Raw genomic sequence first — 15,594 nt, forward strand, 5'->3', positions numbered from 1 at the left:
AAGGCCTAACATCTTGGATCTACAAGGAACTCAAATGTGCTGAAAATAAAAAAACAAACAGCCCCATTACAAAGTGGGCTAAAGATATGAACAGATACTTCTCAAAAGAAGACATAAGAGCAGCCAACAGGTATATTTAAAAATGTTCAACCTCACTAGTCATTAAGGAGATGCAAATTAAAACTACACTGAGATACCACCTAACTCCAGTCAGAATGGCCCTCATCAATAACTCAAAAAATAACAGATGCTGGAGAGGATGTGGAAGAAAGCAACACTTCTACACAGTTTGTGGGAGTGCAAACTAGTTCAGCCTCTGTGGAAATCAGTGTGGTGATTTCTAAAAGTTCTAAAAATCGGCCTTCTATATGACCCTGCAATCCTCCTACTGGGAATATACCCAGAAGAACTCAGGTCACTCTATAAAAAAGATACTTGCACACATATATCAAAGCATTGTTCACAATAGCAAGAACATGGAACCAACCATGCTGCCCATCAAAAGAGGACTGGATTAAAAAGTGTACATATACACAATGGAATACTACACAATCACAAAGAAGAACAAGATCATGAATTTTGCAGCAACCTGTATGGAATTAGAGTTTATAATACTGAGTGATCTCTCACAGAAACAAAGATCTGAGTATCACATGTTCTCACTCATAAGTGGACCTTGAACAACTACCATAATACTATAAGAAAAGGATTGACAGTGGTGGGAAACTGTGGGGAGGGGAGGGGAAGGGAGGTGGGATTAACGGTAGTCAATAACTGTCTGGGGATGGGGAGACACCCCTTATCCGCAAGGGTGCCTGAACGAAGCATATTTGTATACCTAACCCCCACAATATTAAAATAAAAAATATTGATTTAAAAAAAAAATGTATCACAAATAAGAACTGGTACGGAATATAAGCTTCCTCCATTATTTAATATCATTTCATTTATTATTTTGCTTTATTTAATGTTTTTGCCCTTCTTCTCTGAACAAACCCCCTCATCCACCTTATACTTAGGAAATTAAATACTAAACATGAATGTAGAAATGCAACAGGCCAGGCTACCGTGGCTCAGCCTGTCATCCCAGCACTTTGGGAGGCGAGGCAAGAGAATTGCCTGAGCCCACAGGTTTGAGACCAGTCCGGGCAACCTCATCTCTATAATAAATAAAAAAAATTAGCTCAGTGTCGTGGCGTGCCCCTGTAGTTCCAGCTCCTTGGAAGACTGAGTTGAAAGGATCGTCGGAACCTAGCAGGTTGACGCTAGGGTGGCCGGAGCGTGCCACTGTGCTCCAGCCTGGGCAACAGAGTGAGACTTCAACTCAGGAAAAAAAAAAAAATGCCATCAACAACTTGCCATTGAGCAAAGCAGACCATGAGTGCCTTTTGATTTGTTGCAGAGACAAAGTTTCGCTATATTGCCCAGGCTCGTCTGGAACCCCTGGGCTCAGGTAACTCTCTTGCTTCCTCTTCCCAGAGTGCTAGAATGACAGGTATGAGCCACCACACTTCACTAGGTTGCTGTTGGTGAGACTGTTTTTATGCTGAATCCACTGTAGGAACTTAATGTCCTATTTGGTCAGGTCTTCTCAGAGAGCGGTCCTCTCATCTATGATTGACAAGATTTTCTGATGTGGTTACCAACCATTAATTACGTTAAGCGTTTTCTGCATATTTTATGGTTTCATATAATGAAAGAATGTGTTGAGGATATATTTCTTAAAGAGTGTGCCCTTCTGATTTATAAGTTTGCTTTGTTGGGACTGATGGAAGCAGTCCAGAATAAACTGAGGGTTCTTTTTTGAAAATAGGTTTCCAATAACCTTTGTAGTTCAAGGCCAACAACTTAATATTATCTTTGGATATATGTTACTCACTTTCAGGCACTTAGTAATTTTATATCTCCATGGTTGGAGATTACCATATTTTGACATTTTATTATTAAAATTACTGTTTAGATCCAAGTATTAAAGTGAGATGGTATTTTAGATTGTGCTTTTAAAATATATATTTTATATTATAGCCGGGCTCGGTGGCTCAGCCTGTAATCCTGCACCTTTGGGAGGCTGAGGTGAGTGGATTGCCTGAGCCCACGGGTTCGAGACCCGTCTGGCAGGCAGGCGAGACCTCGTCTCTACAATAAATCAGCCGGGTATGGTAGCGCGCGCTGTAATTCCGGCTACTTGGAAGGCTGAGGCGGAAGGATTGCCGGAGCCTAGCAGGTCGAGGCTGCGGTGGCCAGGAGCATGCCAGTGCACTCCAGTCTGGACAACAGAGTGAGATGCCAACTCCAAAAAAACAAAAACAAAACATTTTGTATTGCTTCTGGGGTATTGGAAAAGAAGGCTTTTTAAATGTTCTGATTGGCATTTGTATCATTACCTTGAGATCTGATATTATAAACATGTTAATTGATCTCAATTGTTTTGAAAAATGTAAATATATTTAGTCTTCTGTTTTGGCAGATTCTTTTACATACTATTTCATTGCTGATTGTCTTGTTAATTTTACTTATGTTTCCATGTCTGGCTCATGATTATATGACTGTCTTACCTGATAACCCATTCTTTTTCAATCTGACTATGAAAACATTTATCTGTGAGTCAAATACAAATCGTTATGGTCTGGTTCCAACTATAGATGTATTTCTAATATCAGGCTGAAGAACTGCTTTTATTTACAAATCTGTGTTCAGAGATGATTTTCACATTTCTTCTGAGTATATAATATACTTATACATTTTGAGTGTTATTAATTTGGTTCTAAGATGGTCTTATGGGTAAGTATTCTTAACATCTGTGTTCTTCCAACTCCTGTGAATGCAGAAAGAAAATGGACTACCCTCTTGATAAGTACCTTCAAGAGTCTGTCTGGCATCTGTTGTCTGACTTTGTTCTCTGCTGACTTCTTTCTCAGGCAGTTGTTCTCCACATTGGTAAAGATAATTGTCAGCATCTCTAGGCTAACAAGCCATGATCAAATCCCTGTTGAATACAATTGGTGCAGCTTGGCTCATGCGTCCAGCTCTTAACCGATCACTGTTGCTGCTGGGGTGGCATGTTTGGCTAGTCTAGTCTCACCTGAATCCTTTGTCCTGAGAGTGGGTAATATTTTTTAGTTAGAGAACATCGTAATGAAGAGAAATGTTAGGAATGAATCATGCAACAATAGTGATTTCATTCAACCATAATAATTGCAGAAAAATTTATGGATAAGATGACATAGCAGTAAGTAATTAATAAAATAATCCTATCAAGTCCCCCAGAAGTTTAGGGCTGAAGATCATTGACAACTTTTCCGATTTACACCCTCTCTCATGCACCTGGCATGTATATTTTTGTACAACGGTCATGGTAGTCATACTTGTTGGCACCTGCTAGGCACAAAAATCCTCGTAGAATGAATGATCATAGCTTGTTGCTGTGGACATTATTGCTGAAACATAAGCATTAATTTTGCATTGAAGATTGATGTGGTTAAATATTTGTTTATAACTGGGCCTCCTAATAGTTTTCTTTTCAATAAGCCTTTCATCGAAAGATGAAATAAAAGCAGGTGGTAGGATAGCACCTGTGATTTTGCACCGTGTCCTGAAGTCTTGCCAGTAGCTGTCTCGGGCCAGAGATGATATGGATCAGATGTGCTCATTTTACAGTTAAACTGATTTCCCAAATAGAATATTTGGGAAGCTATTTTCAATGTCTATCCTACATTCCTGGACAGTGTGAAATGAGTAGACCTGGTATAATTGTGCATTGTTATTAAGAAAATCACAGTGACTTGGTGCAGTTGCTTACACCATAATCCCGGCACTTCGGGAGGCTGAGTTTGGAGGATTGCTTGAGACCAAGAGTTGGAGACCAGACTGGAAAAGATACCGTGACCTGTCATTACAGCAAAAACAGCAACAACAAATTTATCTGTGGATGGTGGTGCACTCTTGTAGTTCTTGTAATTTGGAGGCTGAATTGGGAGGACTGCTTGAGGCCAAGATTTTGAGGCTGCAGTGAGTGATGGTCATGCTACTGTATTTCAGCCTAGATGACAGACCAAGACCTTTCCTCTTTGAAAAACAAAACAAAAGCAAACTAACAAAAAAGGTCATTCTCCTTCCTCCCCTCTTACTGTCTGACTCACAGGACACCCCCTGTTCTCAGCCATAGCCGATGGAATATAAAACCAACCGCAGCAGAAATGATGAAGTAACGCACTAAGCCTCGTCATTCTCTTGCTCTGTCCTCTTTTCCCCTTTAATTTGGTCTCTCGTACCCCCATGAGCTCTGGGTTTTGCATTTTGATGTAACGGATAGCTGCTGCAGTTTGTATTTGTTCACTGGTGAAGATGGCACATTCCTTTGTCTTTGTTTATTTTTGACAGTTGATGGATTGCAATAGGCAGCCACATCTGAGGAAATCAGTGAAGCTGCAGCCATGTAATGATTTCTTATTGCACGTAGAGAGGCATCATCTCTGCTGTGATTATGGTATAAGTTGTACAGATGTGGAGCTTTTTTTGGCACCCGAAATATGGGTGAATGAAATTGTTTTAGAGTGGTCTTTGCTGCTTGGAAGAGCGTGGGGCCGATATTGGCTGACTTTGTGATTGCTTTCTGGACGTACTCCAGCTTGGATTTAAATATGTTAAAAGTGCATGTGAATATGAGAGAATGTAGGCCATTAAAATGGCATTTGTTATGTAGCCTGTTTTTACATTTGGACTGCTTAATGAGTTTCTGTCTAGTAAAAATAGATCCGATCCCACCAAGTCACTGTCTAGATTTTGTCAGTGGTCCCCATGCCTCTGAGAGTTTGAAAGAATTCTCATGTCCAGAGCTTGGGAATCATTCATCACAACATTGACGAGTCTACATTTTGTCTGAATTAACTAATTTCTCAAAGAGTAGATGTACAGGTAGAAGCTGAATTACAGTTCATAGATGAATGTCATTTCCGAGGCAAAGAAAGAATGCTCTTTAATATTCATGACACATCTTCCATTAATTAAGGCAGAGTTCCTGTATTTGCTAATATAATACTTTAAGGTTTTCCAATCAGGAATTCTACATAGCAATCAGGTAATTCAATGTAAAAATAACTTTTACAAATAGAGATAAGGCAAGCTATTTAATAATTCAAACATTAGATTATAATGTTCATTTTTTTCTTGTATCTTACATTGCTGGAAGTACTCTAGTGTTTTAGCCATGATGTGTTGTTGACAGATATATAGTGGTAAACCAGGCCTGAGTCCTGTCCTTACAGACTGTGGCTTCTTGTTCTGGAAAGAAAAGATGTTTACACATTATAGTTCATCATCTGATGGGAGAAGTGCAGGTGGAATAAAAGGAAACACTTTTGGATTGAGATCAATGTAGAGAGATCACCCGACTTACGGAGCCACGTTTTGGCCACATTTCTACTCCACGTGTAGGATTTACTCCAAACAGCCTTCTTATGTCTTCAGCTCTACGCTTACCTCCGACTTTGTCTCCTTCCCACCCCACAAAAAAACATCAGGTTGAAGGAAATGAATCAGTCTCTCATATATGTATTTTTATCATAGGTGTGTATACACACACACACACACACACACGATTACAGATATAGATTCTATTTCTTCATAATAATGTATTTCCATATCATTAAATATTTTCCCATAAAACTAGTTTATATGACTATAGCATGATTTTTAAAATTATGTACTGGAACATATTTTTCCAATTTTTAGATCTTTGATAAAGTTAGCTGAGGTAAGCATTGTTACCATTAAGTTGGTATATTAATTGTAAATTATTTGCTTAGGAAAATACCATCAGTTATGTTACTGGCCATTGGTTATTTGTGTTTTAAAAGATGGTTACTTATTTTAAACATTCTGATATGGATTACCAAATTATTAACAGTCTTTATTCATAACGTGTCACAGATTGGCTTAATGCAGCTCGTTTTGCTGTTTGTGTCTCTGAAGTCAGCAACTAATGGTAGCAGTCATGGAAGTTAGTTCGGCATATTGAAATCTCGTGGTGTTTAATCTGATTTAAATCCTATTGTTCCCGTTTGGATTATTAGAATAATAATGAATCTTTTTCAAGAAATGCTTCTCCATGTTCTTCCTAATTGACAGTGTTTCAAATATGGCTAGAACGAAATGGTAAGAAATCATGAAATTAATAACAGAGAAAACATAATGGCAGTGCTAGACATATTGTCGTACTTGGGTGGGAAGGCAGGAATTGCTAGATAAAGTGAATCCGAAATGCTGCTTTATTTACTTATGCTCCAACTGAGTGTTTCTAAGGACGTGTTGCTAAAAAAGTATTTGTCATGTAATTATAGAATTCTGATCTTAAAAAGTTATTTGTGTTCCTTATTGAGTCAAAACCCTAAAGTAAATTATACTTGTTTCTCAATGCATCAATTTTTTGGTCTAGTCAGGAGGTGGAGTGCAGAACTGTGTTTATGACACGGCTGCTAAATGAATCAAGGACCCATGTTTGCAGAGACTCTTCTTCAAAATTCAGTATGGCACTTGGCATTTACAAAGAAGGTAGCCTAGAATTTATTAGAAAGATGTTTTGTTTCTCCTTGGCAAGAGCTCCCTCATTCATGCTATCTAGAGCCTGTGTTCTGGGAATTGCATAATATTTCCTTGTCTGTTACCATTCTCACCCCTGGCGCCTTTCAAAACATTGTTTATTTTGTACTTTGAGGTTTCCGCCTGAGCTCTAGTGTGTCTTTTGTGGTTCTGTTTTGTTTGTTTGCTTGCTTTTGAGTCAGAGTCCCACTCTGATGCCCAGGCTGGTGATCCTGCCTCCTCCGCCTTCTGTGCAGCTGGAAACACAGGCAGGCGCCCCCACACCCGGCTAGTTTTTTGATTGATTGTAGAGACAAGGTCTGGCCAAGCGGCCCAGGCTGGTCTGGACGCCCTGGGTTCAGGTCGTCCCGCTATCTCTGCCTCCCAACGTGCTGGACTGACAGCCTGAGCTGCGCTGCCCGCCTTGCGGTTCTGATTTCTTTGTTTTGGAGTTGGAGTCTTGCTGTCGCTCAGGCCCGCACACTGTGGCATCGTCACCGCTCCTGGATTCCGCGAATTCCCGGGGCCCGGCGACCCCCTTTTTCTGCCTCTGCCTCCCGCGTGACTGGGACGTCGTGGCACCCCACTTGGCGGACAGTTTGCCTTTTCTGTAGAGACGAGGTCTCCCTATGTTGCCTAGGCAGGCCTTGAATTCCCGGGCTCAACTGGTCTTCTCGCCTCGGCCTCCCAGTGGGCTGGGATTGCACCATAAGCCTCTGTGCCTGGCCTGGGATTCCCTCTTCAGTCTTTCCCTGCATCCACAGTAGTGTTTGACCGTGTCAACAAGACAGAAGAGGGCAGGGGAGTCTGCCTTGACCTCAGATCCAGCAGAAGCAGAACAAGGTGGATGTCTCCGACGTCAGTCAGACGGCACTCAGTGTGGCCGGCATTCTGCTGGGACGTCTGGGAGAGAGTAGTGTCTGCCTTTTTATACTCACGAGGCTCCTGTGTACTCAGCGCTTGCTCAGTGAATAGGAAAGGGAGTTTCCCAGAGAGGCTGGCGGTGGGGATACTGGGTCTGGCGTCACTTCAATGCTTTCTCCCCATAAGACACTTTTTTTTAATGGTTCATTTCCAAAATTCATTCTAGGCACAGGGTGGCTTCTAATTTTGTCCAATGAGTCACTTAAAAAGAAATATCTGGAAGCCTCTCTGGTGAAAGGCCATATATCTGAATGACTCATTAAACACATCAGGACGATTACAACAGTATGTATCTGTGCCATTTCTCACGTATGATGTTGTAGATGCTTATACAAATATTCGTGTCATAAGAAACCTCTCTCTCTATGACTGTACATAGCCATGTGTTTATCTGGTCTCTCCCAAATTCATCATGCCTCAATGCCTGACATCAGTGCATGAATTCAGAACAAATCAACTTCACTCCTGTATACTAAAGAGTTCAATTTCATGCTGTGTTTTATATGGCACCGCAAGAGTGGACTGTTTAATATCTGTCACTATGAACTTCCATAACCTTTCTATCAGATATTCAGGCAAGTGTTGAGAAGTGGAAATTCTAAAAATAATTCCTACAGATTCTTTTGCAGACCCTGGAGCAACCTGTTTGAATCCATTTCCCTTCTTTTGGCATCGCTTTTCTTTGTCTGTTTGGACAGTGCTCTCACGGGCCAGAAAGATTGAGTTGTTAGTCCCATACCTTAAATTGCTTTATCATTGCATTACTTTTCAAGGGGGACATATCCGGGCATGGTAAAGCCTACACATACTCCAAGGAAATTAATCCAAACCTATTAGAAGGAGGAGCTGGGGAGGACACTTATTTTGGAAAATGGTTAGTTGTGGTGGTTAAACTGTCAACACGGCGTGACAGCGTGGATAGAACACAAATATCACGAGCCCGAGGTAGTTGTTCTCAGCTATGATTTCTCTTTGGTTATGGGTCATAGATAACGAAGCTTGAGATAGAATAACGTGGCCCATACTTAAATGACAAAACTTTTAAAACACATTAAACATGGTTTTGTTTGGGAATTTCTACAGTAGAGTGGGTAAGAGTATAGGGGAGCTAGATTTAATCTGGCAAAGTCTAGAGTTCTCATCAGGTTGTGACCTTAGGCTCATTGATGTGAATCCTCTGAGTCTCTCATCATTTCCTCATTTTTTAAAAGGTCATTCATTTAACAAACATTTTCTTTTTTTTTTGAGTTGGAGTCTCACTCTGTCACCCAGACTGGAGTGCAGTGCGCTCCCGGCCACGGCAGCCTCGACCTGCTGGGCTCCGGCGATCCTTCTACCTCAGCCTTCCAAGTAGCCGGAATTACAGGCGCGCACTACCACGCCCAGCTGATTGTTTGATTTATTGTAGAGATGAGGTCTCGCTGCCCAGGCAGGTCTTGAACCCGCAGGCTCAGGCAATCCATTCACCTCAGCCTCCCAAAGCACGGGATTACAGGCTGAGCCACCGAGCCCGGCAACAAACATTTTTAAGAGTCGCTCATTCTCTAGGCATGCAGAATACATTTCTCTATAACACAGACACAGTGCATGTTCTCAAGTTCCAAAAATAGCCATCGAAAGGTCAGGTAGGGCACAGTAGGTACAATGGTTTACAATAAAGGTCCATTAAAATTAGGATAAGACACTCAGTCTGGTGTGATAGTTGTTTTTTTTTTTTACTATGATTATCTGAAATGTCTTTTTGTCCTTTAGGGAAATTTTTAAACGCCACGTTCTTCTTCACGTTTGTGAAAACAAAACAGAATTTCAGAAATGTTGGCAGGAACATCAATTCTGGATGTCCAGGAATCTTCACATTTATTGTGCACCTTGCTAAAGTCAGGGTTTTGTGAGCTCTGTAGACCAGTTCGGGGGAAAGCAAGGGAGTACTGAGGCTTCTTGAAGGCTTTGCTTCATTAGTGGATAAAAAGAGAAAGGGAACTGACCATTACCCTCTTTAAAAACTCTTTGATGTTTGGGGTATTTCCTTAGGTTAGATAATTTCCCATGTTAGAATAATATCCTGCCCATATACACTGGCTTCACCCTGAATAATATATTTGTGTTCTAAAACTGTTTTTCATTAATGTTTCTTAGCAACCCTTTAAGGTAGAACTCATATCTGTTAGTATAATTAGTACACTTGATAAATTGATGTTTCTGAGTGTGTAGTTTTCCTCCTTCATATTTTGTATGAGATTTAAGTAGGCGTAATTGTAAGAGGATCATGGGATTTCTGGAAACCTGCACATTTCATATCAGTTAACAGTGTGGCAGTTTTCAGAAGAGCTAGGTCTCTCTCATTTGTGTATGTCATAAGGCAGTGGAAACCTACTCCATTTATGTTGCATGTTTTTGTAGATGTAGATAAAGTTGAAGATTCAAGAATATTGATGGGTCAACATCATAGTGACCTTGAATGCCACCAAACCGTCAGCAGGTTATTCTCTTGCTATCTCTCTCTGTCTCTCTGTTGCTCGCTCTGTTTTTTCTTTTTGACTTCCAGGCTGGAGCGAAGTGACACAATCCCTGCTCACTGTAGCCTCAACCTTATGGGGTCATTCAGTCCTCCCACCTCAGCCTCCCGAGTAACTAGGACTGCAGGCTTGCCTCCATGCCCAGCTAATTTTTCGACTTTTATAGAGAAGAGGTCTGTGTTGTCTTGAATGGTTTTCAACATCTGGGCTCAAGCAATTCTCCCACCTTCAGCCTCGAAAACGCTTGGGTTATTGCCATGAGACACTGCAGGTGTCCTCAGCAGGCTATTTTCTGTGTGTGTAGAGAAGCGCCAGGAGAGTGAAAGAGCAGGAAGGAATGAACGACAAGAAAGCCAGAAGACTAAAGACAGTTGTAGATTACTTAGTGAAAAGATCCAGTTAAGAACAACTCATTATACCCTTTCCATTAAATACTGACACTTTGTAGTAAAAATTTCTCTTGATGCTTTATTCATGGAATTGTCTCAGCTTTTAATAATTTTAATTTTAATTTTTATGGTTTTGAGTTGAGTCTTACTCTGTTGGCCAGACTGGAGTGCAGTGGCATGCTCATGGCCACCACAGCCCCGACCTATTGGGCTCAGGTGATCATTTTGCCTCAACCTTCCCAGTAACTGGAACTACAGGCATGCACCACCATGCTCGAATCATTTTTCTGAATTATCGTAGAGATGAGGTCTCACCAAGTTGCCCAGGTTAGTCTTGAACCTGTGGGCTCAGGCAGTCCTCTCACTTCTGCCTCTCAAAGTGCCTGACAGCTTTTAATTTTTTTAAAATGAAGAATCTGAATGTGCCCAGTACTAACTTATCAATGTGACTATGAGAGTGTTTTTTGGTGGTTTAGAATAAAATTATATGTTAGGCCTAGTCACTGATTTTGGCTCTAATTAGTTTTCATTATCATATTCTTGGTTAAATAAGAGGTGGTTGTCATGCATAACAACAGTGCTTTGTTACTTCTTAATGTATAAAGAGTAAATAATTATGATTTCACGATCTTATAATTCAAATCTAGAATTATGAAAAATAATTATGTAAATAACACATTCTTTTTAATGCTCATTGTCTAAACTAAAGCTGGTTGTGAAATGAAGAATATCTCTCTTCTTTTTGTTCTAATTACATATCTTAAGTAAATAAAAATTATTTAAAATCAAAATAAATAAAATAAAACCTAAAATAAATAAATACTATTCTGAGGGCAACTTGTAACATATAAACTGTTGGGTTCCCATATTTTTATCACTTATATATTGAGTAGGTGTGAGACACTTTTGCTTTGTGTTGGCTAGGATAGACAATAGACGGTTCTTTCATAATGTAGTTCTAATCTGATTTGCCTTGCAGGTAATTCGCTGATAACCAAAAGAAATAACGTTTATAAGGAGAAGGGTTTATTTTAGTTAAATACCATAGGTTGCTTAAAGCCCACTTTTTCTTTGTTATTTATTCATTTAAATGTTTCAAACCAAGAGTAATAAATATATATGTGTATGTATCTTAGTATGAGTGAATTTTATTGTTAAATCCCGTTATAGTGGTCATTCTGAAGGCCAGTATCTTAGGAGTAAAGAATAGGGCAGGATAGGTTTAAAGATATACAGTCTACTCCTGCATCACCAGAAGACAACTATATGGGTTTCATTTGGACATTTTAAAATTTTCACAATAAGAATTTACGACAGGCTCCTTCCTTCTATATGACTATCCTGTTCCATAAATTTAATTCATGCTATAGATTGTGCTCTTTTCATAACTGTTGGGAAATTGATAATTTCCATGAAAGACTAATCTTTTTTAAAAACAATTTTTATTTTAAATACAATTCCGGGTTATGAATACAATGTTCATTATGCAGGTACTCTTGTTGACGAGGTGTGCGCCACCCCCAGCCCCCCGCCCTTGGCAGTTTCCCTTTCTTATAGGATTATGATAGTTGTTCAAGATCCACTTAGGACTGAGAACATGTGATACTCAGTTCTTTGTTTCTGTGGTAGATCACTCAGGATATAGCCTCTGAGGCCATCCGTGTTGCTCTGAAGTGAAAGACTAGTTCTTATCTAAACTCTTTGGATTGTGATACACTCATGGTTGAAATTCACAGGAGGTTTTTTTATGTACACACGGAGAAAACTGAAAACCCTTTATGTAATGAAAGTTATTGTTTAATCTAGAGATTCAAGTGGATATTATCTTATGTTTACCAAAACCACATATACAGAACCATATAGTACCAGACTCTTATATTAAAAGGAGGGAGGCCTGTTTATTTATTGTCAATGCAGTAGAGAAAAAAGTCACTTGAATTGAACCCTACCACCATTTTATTCCACTTGACAGTATCCTACCTTTGGCTTTGGCCTCTGAGAAGCGTTGATGAAAGTGGTGCGCATTTCTTGACCGACTTCTATTGGGCCTCCGTTTCACCTGTTTGCTCAAGGCGGAGAGCCAAGCAGTTGAGTCTGGATGCAGCGTATGACCCCTTGATGCGCCCTGCCTTCTGCCCTCCCCCAGACAACGGCTCAGTCCTCCAATATCATTTCTCAGTTTCTGATAATTCTCCATTGCTCTTCCTGTGTGGTTCTCCAGAACCAGTGTATGCTTCTGGACCCTGAAGCCCGTTTATTAGACCCTGCATTCTGGTTCTTCCTTCCCTAGTTGCCACAACCTGTTCTGTATAAGAACTGCAGGAGACCCCTGTGTTCTCATGGTCAGGTCACTCTAAGACCATTTGTATATGGCATAGGCTATTTGTTTTAAAGAATTGGCACTGATCTAGCATTTGGGCCAGTTTTCAAATACACAAAGTTTAATCTTTGTATCAGCCCTGTGAGAATAGTTACCACAGTTCCAGGTTTTCAGATGAGGGGACTGAGGCTCAGAGAGGCTACATAAGTTCCTCCAGTTGACACAGCTCATCAGGGCTGGAGCTGCCATTTGAGTTCAGTCTTCCCGCGTGGTGGACATCGTGGGTCTTACGCTTCCTCAGCCCACGGACGTGATATACTCTTTTCCTCATCTTCCACTGGATGAGATCTAACTAGACCTTTAAGGGACATAACGCTGTCTTTGCATATTATCTTGCAAAGCATGAGTTAGATGCTTGTTTTTGGCAGTCTTATGTAATTTAGGAACATTTGACTTCAGTGGGGTTGAACTGATGACGTGTATGACGTCTGGCATCTTTCTGTGCTACTTGTGTTGTCCTTTGCTAGGGTGGCTGTGACACCGTGAGGGGGGGCTGTCGGCTTTGGCATCCGTATCTGTGGCCCTGTCCTTGCAGTCAATCCTCCCCCATTTTGGCCTCGCTCGGTCACTTTCAGTCTGGGCTGACAGTGTTTCTGCTGGCATGGATGTCTCAGCATTTTTCTTAGTCTTGTGTGCAATTTTTGAGTGTCCCAGCCTTCACACACTGCGGTGTCAGACAGGTCTCTTCTGGACTACCACTTCACTGTTTCTGGCTTTGCAGAGTTGCCTGACAGCATTCATGAGTCCCATGGCCCGGCCATTCCATACAAGTTAGTCCAGCAGGACCGGTTGATGCTCTCCACATACACTCCTGCTTGAGCATGACTTCCCTCCTTTTGGCTCTCTGTGGGTCATGTCGCTTATTTGAAATCTGGCAGCAAAAAGTACACGAGTTGGATTTCAGAGCATCATCTGATCACGTAAGATGTATGTCAGTCCTGCTTTTTTCCCTCGAAAATATTTTCCTCAGAAATATCGCTCTCTACCTCATGGCCCATCCCTTAGGGATGTTACAGTTGTAATCGTGCTCACATCTGAATTAGCTTATTAAAGTGTGGAAGAATCATCATTATTGCTCACTATTTTATTTTATGCATGAGGCAACATTAATAACACTTTAACAATATAAAAACCTCTCTGGTGATGAATTCACCTTTTACTTTTTTCTTTTTAGTTTTTTGCCTTTATTCACAAGATTGAGTCTTCAGTCCCTTATCTTCCATATTCCTAAGGCCCGATAATAATAGCAAGATTTTCTCTCTATATAGCTAAGAATAGAAAGCAATATTATAGATACATAGTATTGGGTTCAAATTGCTACAATTTATATTCATCCCTGAGGAGTACTTTTCATTGGACGGCTGACAGGTGTGCTTCGCTTTGTCTCAAGGAGCACCGACCTGAGACACCGAAGCAAAAGGGTCGTTTGGGCACCGTGACGTGCACATACTGGCGAGGACCAGTCTTTCTGACTTGCAGTGGGAGGCGAACCTGAGCATCCCCTGTTGGAGTCCAATCTTGTAACCCTAGTTTGCCAGGGTCTTAAGCTCAGGGTTTCTTCTAAAGGAAGAGCAGGGCATTTATAAGGGGGAGACCCCCAAATCCCGGAATTTATTCATAAATAGTTGTGTGTTTATTCTTAGATGTTTAAACTTCAGTCACTGACAATGTAGTCTTTGTGTGATGTAGCATTCCTATTGAGATGCCTATTCCACTGCTCAAAACAGTTTTTGAACTCATCAACTTTCAGGTCTTTTCAAGTGCTTCTGCTATTTTTGTTTCACTTCTTCCACACTCGCAAAACCTTTCCTGTTGAGGACTTCTTTCATCAGGAAAACCAGAATCCTTGGGGTGAGGTCAGGTGAATAGGGAGGGCATGGTAGTCATGGTAGTCATATCGTTTTTGGTAAAAAACAAACAGCTGAACACTCAACTGAGTGTGGGCAGGTGTGCTGTCCTGGTGAAAGGATTCATCACGTGTTTGCCACAACTCAGGACAGTTCTTGGGACAGCCTCTCACAACGACGCTGGCTGGTGAGCGGATGCCGATGGGTTCTTGGAACACATACTAAGGAGGGAAGCCTTTATCACAAGGGGCCTGCCCTCCAAAAGGTGATTTCGGATTTTTGGGGTGTGCCCTCTTGTATGCCTTATTGAACTCAAAACAATTGCAAAATATTTGAAGGAGACAGAGTAACAGCTATGAAGATGGATTTATTTTAGAAGAGGCTATGCATGGGGAATCAGTGGGCTTTTTTATGCCAGGACTCACGGATTGGGAGTGCCCTGGAAGGCTGTGGCAGTCGTAATCTATGCTGGAGAAGGTAGAGGATTGTAAGTGGGTACAGGCGGCATTTCTCAGGGTGGAAGTGCAGGGGGCAGCTGGGCAATGTCCACTATGAATGTAGGAGGATAGAAGAGTCAGTGCCTGGTTTAGGGGAAGACCGTAGCTTTAGGTTTGCTGAGTGTAATGGTCATTTAAATGAGAGCTCTGTGGAGAGTGTTGGGGGCTGGAGATTATTAAGACTTCGGAATTAATTTGCTTGGAGGTGATAATTGTATCAACAAGATATTGAGAGTCAGTTTGGTTCAAGGCAGTTCAGTCTGTTGCCGGACATGTTAGGAGTTGTCAAAGTATGTCAGTTCATGCACCACCCTTTGAGTGATGTGTGCTGGGGTGCATGGGGCACACATAGCCAACTTGTGCTTTTGGTTTTTTTTTTTTTTTTTAAGTCTCGCTGTCGTCCTGGCTGGGGTGCAGTGGCATGCTCATGGCCACCGCAGCCTCGACCTGCTGGGCTCCGGCGAT

The 15,594-nt window shown here is 41.1% G+C and overlaps 1 protein-coding gene across 1 annotated transcript in view; it reads left to right on the top strand.

Annotated features, from left to right (window-relative positions):
- Positions 1 to 15,594, top strand: part of KDM4C (lysine demethylase 4C) — a 311,749-nt gene that overhangs the window by 157,479 nt on the left and 138,676 nt on the right. The window lies entirely within an intron of this gene.

This window comes from Carlito syrichta, unplaced genomic scaffold, assembly GCF_000164805.1.
Source record: "Carlito syrichta isolate Samal-C Ts95f unplaced genomic scaffold, Tarsius_syrichta-2.0.1 Scaffold126534, whole genome shotgun sequence".
Lineage (NCBI taxonomy): Eukaryota > Metazoa > Chordata > Mammalia > Primates > Tarsiidae > Carlito > Carlito syrichta.